Consider the following 13,097-nt stretch of genomic DNA (forward strand, 5'->3'; position numbering starts at 1 on the left):
AGAAGGATTCAGTGAGAGTGGTACTACAGGTGTTGTAGTAGACTTCAGTGATTTAGTGATAATTAAGCAAAAGGATGATGATGTCCATTTACTGGTCAGTCAGTTTCCACATTTTCACCTGTGGTTATGACCATTATAAAGAGACCATGAGATCACAGTTGCAAGCAACAGAAATTAAGTTCCTTTATAGGGAAGCTAGACTGACACTCCTTGATAGAGTGAGGAGCTTGGTAGTCTAGGAGGATTACAGAGTAAAGCTACAACTCCTCCAGGGTTGAGAGAGGTAAGGATATGCTTGACGCTTTATATAAACACTTGCAACATGTTTGCCCACTAAGATGAGGCCATTGAGCAGACTCAGAATTAGCTGCAATGATTGTATCTTTCAGCATTGCCAATCTACACCACTTTAGTAATGTGTGCTAACCCTAACCCTACACCTCACCTTAGAAAAACTTGTTCTGTATCCTACCACTGCACAAGACAGTCACCCATCACATACAGCAGAGCACATGCACACCACCAAATTACCAAATTAATTCTCTTTTCTAGTCCTGACTCTAACCCTAATTCTCAAACACTTGTGCGCACTCACGCTCTTACCACATAATGTCTAAATGTTTCATGTATTTGAAATTTTAAGTATTAACATCCAAAACACATACTTACCTTCTGTTCAGACACATACCACAGATATCAGCTCACTCTCACAACACTAAATCTATGCTATTCCCTAGCTACATAACCCTCAAACCTCTTAACGCAAGAGATCTGGACAAATCCAAAAATAAAGGGGGGATAAAGATCAAAAAATTGGAACAGACTTCAAATATCATTCTTATAAACTTAGTTGCCTGAATAACAGATTTTGTGTTAGCATGCATTGTGTGAAGGATATGAATTCTGAAACTGAAATGTCTGCCATTATTTAGTGATTTCAGTTCCTAGTGGCATGTTAGAAATCTACAAATTTTATGAGGAACAGACCAAAAATATCATTTAAAAATCTGGATATTCTGTGAAAATTTGGGCAGTTGAGAGGTATGTCTAGATATTATCCCTAACCCATTAGCACTTGTGCACAAATTCCTACCTCTAATATCTAAATATTTGGTATAGCCAAAACTTTAGACATTAACATTCAAAACACACACTTACCTATCTAACACTAAACCCCCAATCACAAGGGTACTCAGTAAACTTTCCAGAGACTTCACACTGCCAACCAGTATGACAATGTAACTGCAATCTGTGAATATAACATGTGCTAGCAGCATTTAATCACAAAAGCTATCTATCAAACACACTGCTTAATTGACAAACTGTCGAACACATGGGCTAATGACAGCCTATTTCATCACACATAGAAGTATCAAACACAGTCCTTCATTTCCTGTACGCAATGTTGTAAGATATAAATAATGTATTCTGCATAGTACTACTCTATGCCATGGTCAGTGCAACCATGAGGCATGTATTATTTCAATTTACAGCCGCTGTCTTTTTGTTCCCTTAAACACAACTGCATGTTGCTGCATTCCAGATCTGCACAGTTGTAAACATTAGTGACATGGGAGCATCTACCTCATATCCTCCCTGTGCAGTCTTTGCTCCTGTATCCCCAATATTATAAACATATACATACTCATATCCCCAATCTTATGAATAATATATATATATATATATATGTGTGTGTATAATCTCCAATATTATGCAATAAATGACAAAAATGAAGTGATTTTCGGAGTGGAAAATCATCCGCTGTACTAAAAAGGAAGATCAGACCTGCACCTGTGAGTAGTTGATTGACAGTTCCACATAACGCTCATCAGACTAAAGTAATCAGTCACTTCCCCATTAGTTACAGCCATGACAACTGTATTCTATCAAATGCAACAGTCTCTTCAGTATAGCCACTCAATGACATTCTGATCAATCATTGTGAAGGAACACATAGTGTTATACATGGCAGTCAAGCAACAACAACCTCAGATGATATTTTCAAAGGATTGTTATATTGAAGTACTAAAAGAAAGCATGTATATATTCACATGCATGCAGATATGTACATATGCAGCTACTGTAGTTGAATGTTTCTTTTGTCAAAGGGTGATTTTTTGACAGTTCACACTTTGTTGAACATGTCAAAGTGAACTTAAACAATAGTGGAATTTAAGGTGTCTTCCCCTTTTCTCAGTGTTGTGAGAACTCTGAGATGCCTGATGCATTTTGCTGTTTTTTCATTAACTAAGCAGCCACTGGGTAGTAGGTGATAATTTCAGAGTGGGTAAATCTTGCATTTTGAGTTGTGAAAATTTTATCCTTACAGTAAAGGTGAAGACCACAGCTCTTTACACTTCTTTACTGTTTATAAAGATTCAGAATTACTGTGCTGTATATTTCCATATTTTCGCATTGCTATACACAAACACTACACCACATATATTATCCATAATTAAGGTGTGTGTGTGTGTGTGTGTGTGTATATATATATATATATATATATATATATATATATATATATATATATATATATATGTATATATATGGGTACCTGTCAAATCTTCGAATGCTCAAAATTTCAAACGTTACATGGTCGAGACCAAACGTTCAAAATTTTGAGTGCTCGAAGATGGACTTTCAATGGCACCGTACGGTGCAGATAGGGATAATTTCCCATTTCTGCACTAAAGTGCGGTCTCAGAGTTGGTATATTAAAGTAGGGGGGTGTGGGGGTGACGCACACTGTTAGTGTTTATTTCTGGTTTTTTTTTTTTTTTTTTTTACGTTCGAACATCCAAATGTCAAACATTTGGTCTCGACCATGTAATGTTCGACATTTTGGATGTTCGAACATTTAACATAGACCCATATATGTGTATATATATATATATATATATATATATATATATATATATTCATATCTAATGGCCGAATTAACATTCTGCCGAATTACACATTACCGAGACCACATTAACAAATTTACATATTGCCGGAAACTTAAACGACCGAAATACACTATGCCGAATAGCAAGTTCACTCCACTGCATAAATACGTAGTAGGATTGTCCTATAAAGTACCTCATACAAGCCAACAACATGGCGGACTTGACGAGCAATGCACCAGTATCCTTGGGTAGCATATACAACTGTACTAAGTCGCAAAGAGGAAAAGAAGTTATTGTCATAGATGGCTTCATTTACCATCTCAAAACAAGAGCAAAACATAGGAGCTATTGGGTATGCAAGTTCAAATGTGCTCAGCAATGTAGAGCAACTGCTATAAATGATGTAACAAATGGAGAGGAGCTAATAAAGTCTTTAGAGCATAACCATGAAGGAGATCCAGGGGAGTTGGAAAGGTATGGTGTTTGTGACATGCTAAAGCAAAAGGCAACACTGTCTAGAGATATCCCTCATTTAGAAGTTGATGATGCTGTTTCTAGTTCAGCTATTGAGTATGCAATTTCTTTGCCCAGTAGAAAAGCATTAGTACAACAAGTACGGAGACTCCGTACACGTTCTGCTGTTAAATCTAAGTCTGGTACTGTAACACTAACTCATTTGAATATCTCAGACTACTTACTAAAGGTGGGTGAGTTTATCATGGAAAGGTTATCTGATGGTAATGAAGAACATGTTATCTACAAAAGAAAATCTAATTCAGTTATTCAAATTGGTAATATGTCGTCAGTCGTACACAATTCATTCCTTTATCAATGTTGGAGGTTATTGTAAGTCTGTGTCTGTAGTCTATTGTTTAATGTCAAAAAAGTCTTTACGTTCATATAATTACATGTGGCAATGTGTTTTTCAATTACTAAATAGCACCAGTCAGCATATAGAATACAAGTACATCCTATGCGATTTTGAAATTGCCGCCATTAAGAGCTTAAAAATTAGTGTGTCTGGTGTAGTGAGCAAGGGCTGCTTTTTCCATTTTGGTCAAAATCTGTGGAGTTAACTGCAAATGTTGGGACTAGTTACATTATACAACAGTAATCTGACATTTCAAGGTTACGTGAAAAGATTAGTTGCTCTTGCTTTCCTGCCTGAGTCGGAAGTCATTCCAACATTTCAACAACTATGAGAACAGTTTCCAGTAGAGGGGAAAGAGTTGCTTAAGTACTTTTCTGAGTGGTATATCTTCGGGAAACCAAGAAAATTCACTACTAGATCCACTACATCTGTTCATTTTCCCCCACTTTTTCCGATTACGTTTTGGAATGTCCATGAGCTTAATGAAATGTTTTTGCCCAGAACATAAAATAGCGTGGAAGCCTGGCACCGGAGATTTAAGTATCTCATTGGGAGAAATATTACAGATTTGCATGTGATAATGTGTACTATAGCTAGAGAGCAGAATAGGGTAGACGAATTAAGAGCCAGAATGAGTGTAGGTTTTCAACCCTTTCCTAAACGGCAAAAGCTGATTCGACGACAAGAACAGTTCCAGCATATCTTTGAATGTTGCGAGGAGTATACTAGTATGGAGTTTATCACAGTTATTTCTTTACTATTAAAAATGTAGGATGATGTTTCTTGGGATATATTTACCTCATATCACTCACACTAGATATGACTCTGGGCTCTTTTGTGGTTTGCTACCTGTTTATCAGATTGCATGTGTATGTGGCATTTATAATATATCCTGTTCATGTGAGTTTCATTTCCAAAGTCTTAAATGGTTGTACTTCGAGTATGAGCAAGCCACTTAACCAGTTAGTGATTGAAATTAAAAGAAATTAATTTTATTTGATTTAGAAAATTAAGTGAAAATGACTAAATTCAATAATATTAAAAAGGTAGCCCTAACACAGTGGTAAAATCTTTTGATTTCTGGATGATAATAGATAACACTGGATCTTTTTAGTTTTCCTCTGACATAATCAGTCAAAATGATACACCAGCAGCATAACTGAACATGGCCATACATATTTCAACAGACATAGGAGGTTTGAAGAGTACTGGTTAATTACAACAGTCAACAAATATGGTGGCCAGTATTCATAATCATTTGTGCAAATGTGATAGGGGTATCCTTGATGTTTACGAATGAGGGTAGCGGCCATTTACACCAATACAAAATGCCTGAAGTATAATGAGATGCAATTAAGCCATTTTGTAAAGCAGTGTGTGCTAATGAGGTGCTCTTGTGGTTCATAGTCCAGTAACTGCACCATAAGTACATCCATTGTTGAAAACAATGCTTTGCCTTTGAGTTGCAGTCCTTGAGCAGTTTGTCCAAGAAAGCACAAGGTCTTCCCTGACATGCACATTATTTTCCCAGCGACACCTTCAGTAGATTGTCTAAGTATACTATACACAAGAACAAAAATAAATGATTTTGGTCAAATATTTCAGCCTTCTAACCATGTATGCACAAGCACTTCACTGACCAAAATGAAACCGTTCCCCCAGTGATCTCTTCAGTGGTTTTACCAAGTAAGAACAAGTAAAAAATGAAACCTTTCTCCAAGCAATCCCTTCAGTACTATGTCCAAGTATACACAAGAACGAAAATGAAACCTTTCTCCAAGCAATCCCTTCAGTACTATGTCCAAGTATACACAAGAACGAAAATGAAACCTTTCTCCAAGCAATCCCTTCAGTACTATGTCCAAGTATACACAAGAACGAAAATGAAACATTTCACCCAGCAATTCCTTTAGTGGAATGTCCAAGTAGGCACAAGCACCAAAATGAAACATTTCCCCAATGATCCCTTCATTAATTTGTCCTGATACGAAAAGAATAATTTCCCCAATAACCTCTTCAGTAGTCTGCTCATGTATGCACAAGCATTTTACTGACTTCAGAATGAAATGTTTCCCATCGAGCCCTTCAGTAGTTTGTCCGTATCTCCACAAGCAGTTCACCGACTCTAACATGCAACATTCCCCCAATGATGCCTTCATTAGGTGTGCATGTAAGAACAAGCACTAAAGTACAATAAAAGTGTCCTTTAAGTAAACTGAATAATTGTATCTCCTTTTCAAATGCATCACAGTATATGTTCCTTTTTCCCTTCCCTCACAGTTCCGTATTCTTATGTTAAATTTCTGCTTACTATCATAATTTCAGGGCCATTTGCACATTGAGTATGGGAATGAGCTAATTTTAAATTCATCTCTATGAATCCTACTGGTATCCAAACATGTAATGCCCCTTATCTGTGCATTAGCTGTCCCCCTATCTCTTATGCCTTAGGCATATTAAGCAGTGGCAGTAGGGAGGTGTGTTTATAAAAAAGGCCTCTGTATTTTAGTAGTTATCGTAAATGACCATGACTTGCATAGCCATCTAGCACTGCTCTTTATAGTTTACCCCTATGAAAATGCAAATCTCCAGACTGTGAACCCTGGCCTGTGTTTGTTAGGAGCTGTGGCACTTATCATCTGTGCTGTTTCATATGTGAGTGCCCCCCTTAAACCCCTTACCCTCAACCTTAAAAGTAACCGCAGTGTTGAAGTGGGCAGTGGGTACCCCCTGTGCAAACAAAATTAGCCATCTGTCTGTCTAACTTCCTAGATGTCTGACTGCCTGTGCAGTTTAATCTGACTTCTTGTCAATACATCTATCTGCCAACCCAACATTTTATCTGTCTGTCTATACTAATCTCTGCACTGCTGTAGTAATGATGATCTATGAGGGTGGAAAGAAATGCTGACGTGGTATCAAACAAAAGACAACTGTATGCTGGAATGATGACATTACTTGTGATTTCTGAATGTACTTTAATGCTGAATGTACTTACCCATGGTCCAGTGCAGTGGGGATTATTTTGCTAAGGAATCACATTTAGATAATTACTCGGTGTAGGGGTCATTAGGCTGTGAAGAGTGTTTGCTTAAGTTGTTTAAATGCAGAAGACAAAGGCTGACTTCAGTTGGAAAGCCTTGGCTCTGAAAGTTTATTCACAAAGTACTTTGCAGGCATGACTGATAGGAATCATAAATGGTTGCATTAGAAATTTTCAGTTTAATCTCATTTTCCTGCCAAAAGAATTAAATGAAGTGACTGACTCGGAGTTATGTATCATCTAAAATAATGTTTTCTATTCCTGAAGCATAAGCCTAAAAGAAGATTTTATGAGGAATATATGACATGAAAAGCTATCCTATTTAGAAGAGAAATTCTCTCTGTTTATATACTGACACAGACTGTACCCTCAAAAGTATGAATCATGCCAGCATTCAATCACAGAACTGTAATCTGTCTGCATATGTGAGGATATAGTGATCACTGCATATCTCCCAAAATGACATCAGGCAGCTAGGAGCCTGTCATTTTTAAAATTGCACTGTCATTATAGAGCTTTGATGATTAACTTCCATGCCATTTACAGATGGACATACAGATATCAGTTTGTATGTATTGTAACTAATTTCTAAACAGATGATGAAACTATAGCTGTAAGGCATACATTTCATTCCTTTATCCATTTGCAGATTTGCTACTGAATATTAAAGAAACATATTTCCATGCACATCTTCTTTGTCAAAAAATAATTTATACTTGACATCCTCAGACTCCAATATGCTTGCATAATTTGTACAACTCTGCATAGAACAAAAGCCATAAAGCTGTTTTCACTTTTCTTTTACAAAGACAAAGAAGTAATAGTCTTTCTGTCAACATTCCAGCAGTGCAATTTACTCGTACCTTCCCTGCTTCTGTCTATAATACATTACAAAATGAAGAGTCATTCTTTTGCAGTGTAATCTTATATTTGAGAGTACATATCTAATAGGTATTTGTTTACAGAAGTGAAAGTAAGTATTCAAAGTTAAAATACATGTCGAAAAACAACTACTAACTATATAAAAAGGGTGTTTTGTAATACCTCTCACTAAATGCATCACTCACCAAAGTGCTAACTCTCCAGAGTAATTCACAAGGATGTTTGCCAGCTGCTTGGTACTACATTGATCAACTCAAATTTGCATAAGAGTGGCTTGCTTGCAAGCTTTTAGTCACTCGGTGAGCTGAGCCTCAGGGGATGGAGTTGGGAGGAGTTATTTAAAAACTCCTACAGATGTATTCCGTCACTTTGGTGGGTGGTTCAGCTCATTTTCCACCGTTCCCTTCCTTAATTTAATCTGACCCAAATGGTTGACTTGTAGCCTCCCTTCTGGTTCATCGACTCTTCTTGAGCCAGGTTAGGGCAGAGAACCCGTCATGATTTGGTGTGGTGAATAAGGATGATAAGATTGAAACACCTGGTTGGTTTTGTTAATGTCAGCTACCTGGGACAGCATGCCACTCGGGTACCAGGTTTGGGGGTGGGTAATGAGATGATCCTTATTAAGCTTGAATTATATGGGAATTGAATTATAAAATATGAAATATTAAATACATTTTCGATTTATCTATTTATCTCAAACTGGTCACAAAGCTTTAAGCTGTTTTACTTGGGTCGGAGGGACAAGCATTATTACTTGAAAGAGTAAGTGCTCATTGCTGTTAGTTCATTCTGTATAGAATCAGTTTGTCTTTTTTTCACTTGTACTGTAATGCTTTTCATTCTGTCTCTAACTGCAGACTTCTGGGGTGTGAAGGAGATGCTTCTAAATTATATTCAAATTGTCATTTATGGTTGTTCTTTCTCTGAAGTGTGCAGAGAAACCAAATATATAAGCAATGGGGTATAAGACCAAAGCCTCAGTTTAAAGGGTACAAAGGGTTCTTGCCATTGAGGAGAAATTATTTTATTGTGTTATTGTTTGTATTTTTAGCATGAATAAAGACTTTTTATATATTCAAGATATTCAGTTTTAATCATGTTCTTTAGACTGAAGTTGTTTAGTTTTGACTAGATGCTGTGGGACAAGATAAGAATACAACAATACACTGGCGTGCAATGATAGAGTTTGTTTAAAATAATATGTAGATGATGCACTGATGAGCCTTTATAGTTAGAATGAAGAAGGCAACATATAAATTGTATTGTAACAGTAAAATATATAGACATAAGAATATAAATAAGGTGTTTTTTTCCATGAAAGTCGAGAAAACAAATCTCTAAAATGCATGTTTTTGTGCAAGGTAAACAAATTAGAGCAGGACAGCTTAGTAGAAAATGAAAAATAATGTACACATCTGAGCTGAGACTTATGTTATTACTGCATTCATACCTGTAACTTTACAGATTTTCTTAGAATGTCCACATTTTTGCTTCATATTTTTGGTCAGTTTTTTTTTTTTTATAAAATTGTGGTTTTCTGGCAATTTAATGGCAAATCATTAAAGATTGAAGTTAAAAAATGACAGGCATTTGAGTTTCAGACTTCATACCCGTCATAAAATTCATGCTAATACAAAACCTGTTATTTTATCAACTTTCTAATTTTGTAAGAGCAATATTTAAAAAGTGTCCCTACTTTTTGGCCTTTGTTCCAACTTTTACTCATGGCTTTGTCCAGATTTCTTGTTCTAAGAGTTTGAGAGGTATGACTGCATTATGTTCTCCAAATGCTTGGTTCCTTCATTATGGAATTCTGTTTGTTTGTTTTTCAAAGTTAGACTTTTTTGATTGATCCTTGGTTTGTGATTGTTTTTTTATTGGAAGATTTCTTTTTTACAAATTTAGAAATGCATTAAACACTTTTTAATATATACAGTTAATTTACTGCTTTGTTAAAAAGGACTATGTTATATTTTGAGTTTATGGTTAAGCATTCGTATGTTAATGACACATCTGTATCAGTATATATAAAGATAAATTATATATGTATACGTGTGCATATATATATATATATATATATATATATATATATATATATATATACACACATATATATATATATATATATATATATATATATATATACACACACATATATATATATATATATATATATATACACACACACACATATATATATATATATATATATATATATATATATATATATATATATATATATATATATTCACTTTATAATCTCAAAATACTGATATCTCGAATTTCAGTATCCTGAGACTATAAAGCCCAACATTCACAATACGAAACCTCAAAAGCACAAAATTCAAAATCGCGACTTTTAAATACACCCTCCAGCATATAACATACATGCACCTTCTTCCCCAGACTAAAACAAACCAACAAAATACACACAAACACAGCAATACAAATACACATACTTACTCTACAGAGGAGCAACCCCCATACCCACCTACTTATATATACTAACTCTGAGGTTGCACTAAAAAGACAGACACTAAACCCACCACTGCATACTCTATATTCCCCTTGCACGAACACACATCACATACATACAAACACCACCACTCTCAATACTTACACACTCAGTGTCACCTACCTACCCTAACACACTCACATACACTCAAATCCCTACCCAAAACCTTAAAAAAAACAGCACTTACTTGAATCTCCAGATATATCCACACAACGGCAGGCAAACCATATCCCACATCACTTTGCACATTACAAACACAACAAATTCCACATAGCACGCCACCACAACAGCGGATTGGACACTTCAAATTCGATCAAGTGCAGATTCACTTAACTGCACTTTAGGCACTTTCGTCTTAAGATACTGAAATTCGAGATTTCAGTATTTCGAGATAGTAAAGTGCTTATTTTTATATCTATCTATATATATATATATATATATATATATATATATATATATATATACACACACACACACACACACACACACACATATATATACACACACATACATATAAGTACATATATATATATATATATATATATATATATATATATATATATGTATGGTTTACTATCAAAATGTAGAATGAAGGTTTAGAAAGCATAGAGATGCCGAATGGCAGTTGGCTGATTTCCATATTGCCTACCTTCAATTCTGCAAGTTTTCTTTTCAGTGAATGCCACTGTGCATTTGCTTATACGTGGGTTTTGCTACGTATAGTGATTGCGGTATAGAGAGGATCAGGACATTTACCCCTTTAGCACTGTAGTGCAATCTCTGAGATGGAATATATAAGTAGTAGGGGGTGTGGGGAGCACAGCAAAAACATGACTGTCAGTGCTGTGCAGTACAGATCTGGTACGTACATACTGCTGTAAAGCAGGCAGGTAAGGGTACACTTACCACATTGTTTGAAACAGTGCAGGGAGCAACAGACTTCATAAGTCAAATTCAACTTCACCGCAGTTATCTTCTTGCTATTCCAACCTAATTAATATTCAGCACATCGAACATGTAAACCAGATGTTTGAACGGTTTATGTTCTGAGGTTCGATGTGTTAATAGTAAACCTATATATATATATAAATATACCTCTATATTGAAAAAGAGAGTACATATTTGTTAATTCATTTCATTTATTTTTTGGCATTTGTTTACTGGGAAAGTCAGACTGAGCATTGTACTTTTTCATTGGAGGTCACAGAGAAAAGCTGTATAATGCAGACATCATGGACATAATTTGCATTGTTTTATCATTTCCATTGAAGTTTCATTCATGAGCAACAGTTCCATTATTCAATCACCTTTGACATCAGTTACATTATTTACATTTTGATTAAAATAACAGTTTTCCAGGTCCTCCTCAATAAATGTAACACCCCAAATTACATTTGACAATCTTTATTTAAGTTCCATTAACATAAGTTTATTCATCAATATTTTAATTTATTAATCACAGCATGAACATCCATATAACCATTTACTAGGGCAGTGCAACTCTGCTCGCCCTCACCAAATAAGCAGTGCCCTCACCTCAGCTCACTTACTTTTACTTATCAAGCAGCATAGCATCTCTCACTTTCTTTCCCCAACTTATTTAATTATCCAACACCAGAGGGGGAACAGAAGAGGGACAATCCTGCGCCTCTTCTCCACCTAAAACTAAACCTATAAATAAGTACACTATCCTCAATGTTCCTAAAAGAGGGAGGGAGGGTGGGTAGCAAGTTCACACCGAAATATGATCCCTTACCCAGTTACACTCACACAACACCATTTAAGCCCCTCCTTGCACTTACCTTATTTCCTTCCAACCCTCCTACTCTCTCAATTTAACCCTTCCATCCCCACCACACTAACTTTCCTCCACTACCATCTTAACTCCCATTACTATTCCTGCCTATCCTTTCCCCGAAGATACCCCTGGACAAATTGGTTTGTTCCCAAACCTCATTTGTCCCAGTCTCCTTCAGTAAATACACCAAACCCAATGACATTTGGCAGCCTTTATTAAACTTTATTAAGAAATATTTTAACTTACTAATCATAGTTTGAACATCCCTATAACCATTTACTAGGGCAGCGTGAAGGTTTTTTTTTTTTTTTTTTTGAATATATGGACATAAAAGATAAAACGTTAGAGCAGCACTGAAAGGAAGAGGAGGAGGTGGAGGTGCAAGGAAGATGATTTGATAGACGAGTGTGTTGTTTTGATGATATTCCATTAACTTTTGAGCAGCAGAGACTTTTGGAATTAATTCATACAGCTATATTAGTACCAGTTTATCTATTTATATAGACACACACACACAACTTTAGGCTGCAATATATAACATGTACAATGGGATATGATAACTTTCATCATGCAATTGCAGTTTTTAATGATATGAAGAGGATAAATATCAGAATATGAATGTCACATCTTTGGTGCCTTTAAGGAACAAATCCCTCTGTATATCTAGATTTTGACATCATGTTTGATCTCATTACAAAGTACTTATCATGCTTCTATTTCCAGGGAGCCTAAAGCTAACAAGGATGCTGAAGAATTAAGTATTCATTTTGACATAGTCAGGCCAAGAGAATTGTTCCAGAACTGCCTGCCGATACCTCACAGAAACTTCCGGAATTTTATTACATTCAGTATAATTTTCAGAGGTAATCTGCACATAGGAAGATTTTGGTAGTAGCTGTATAGCCTGTTAAAAACAGTTTAAAGATTCTAATTCCTTAATCATTTGTGCTAAAGATTTCAATGTTGATGAAAACCAGGGGAGTTTCACTAGTTTTAACTTTGATGGATATGAGTGAGCCCTAATAAGTCTATGAACCTGTTGACATTATCCAAAGATACTTTATACCTATTTCTAATGCTAAGCCTATTGTTCCTTG

Source organism: Protopterus annectens, chromosome 15.part0 (assembly GCF_019279795.1).
Source record: "Protopterus annectens isolate FY-2018-M chromosome 15.part0, PAN1.0, whole genome shotgun sequence".
In the NCBI taxonomy this organism is placed as follows: Eukaryota; Metazoa; Chordata; order Ceratodontiformes; family Protopteridae; genus Protopterus; species Protopterus annectens.